Genomic DNA, 592 nt, shown 5'->3' with positions numbered 1-592 from the left:
TCAGCCAGCTTACCTTTGTTCCTGTCATATCGGACAACAGGATCATATCACAGAGCACTTACTCGGCACATCGAGCTCCTGAATCAAGCCGCTCAATCGTCTCATCGCTCAATTGCCACATCGCTCAATTGCCACGTCGCTCAATTGCCACATCGCTGAATCGTCAAAGCGCTGAATCGTCAAAGCGCTGAATGACCATATCGCTGAATGACCAAAACGCCAGGCGGCTATCAGGTAGATTTTGTCATGAGGCCATTCTTCCAGCTGTGATAATCCCGTCTGTGATCTCCTCGATTGAACGTATTATCTCAGCCTAGGTGTCAGAATTAAAAATTAACAACAGGACAACAGTGTATAAGAGCAAGTAATGCGTTCGTTATCAACAAGTTTCAGTCTACTCCACTGATACTAATCCATGAATCCTGATAAACACTTAATCTCGGACAGGTGTTCGTTTTGTGCCCTGTTTACCACACGCTTTGATGTTGTCAGGTATTAACGTGTTAGAAGGAATTAAACACAAGTTAGCCGCTTTGCTTACAAAGAAATGCGCACTACATGGCAGCTGTTATCCAGTTTAGTTGGCATTCAT

Source organism: Liolophura sinensis, chromosome 2, assembly GCF_032854445.1.
Source record: "Liolophura sinensis isolate JHLJ2023 chromosome 2, CUHK_Ljap_v2, whole genome shotgun sequence".
Classification (NCBI taxonomy): domain Eukaryota; kingdom Metazoa; phylum Mollusca; class Polyplacophora; order Chitonida; family Chitonidae; genus Liolophura; species Liolophura sinensis.
This window is presented reverse-complemented; position numbering follows the sequence as displayed.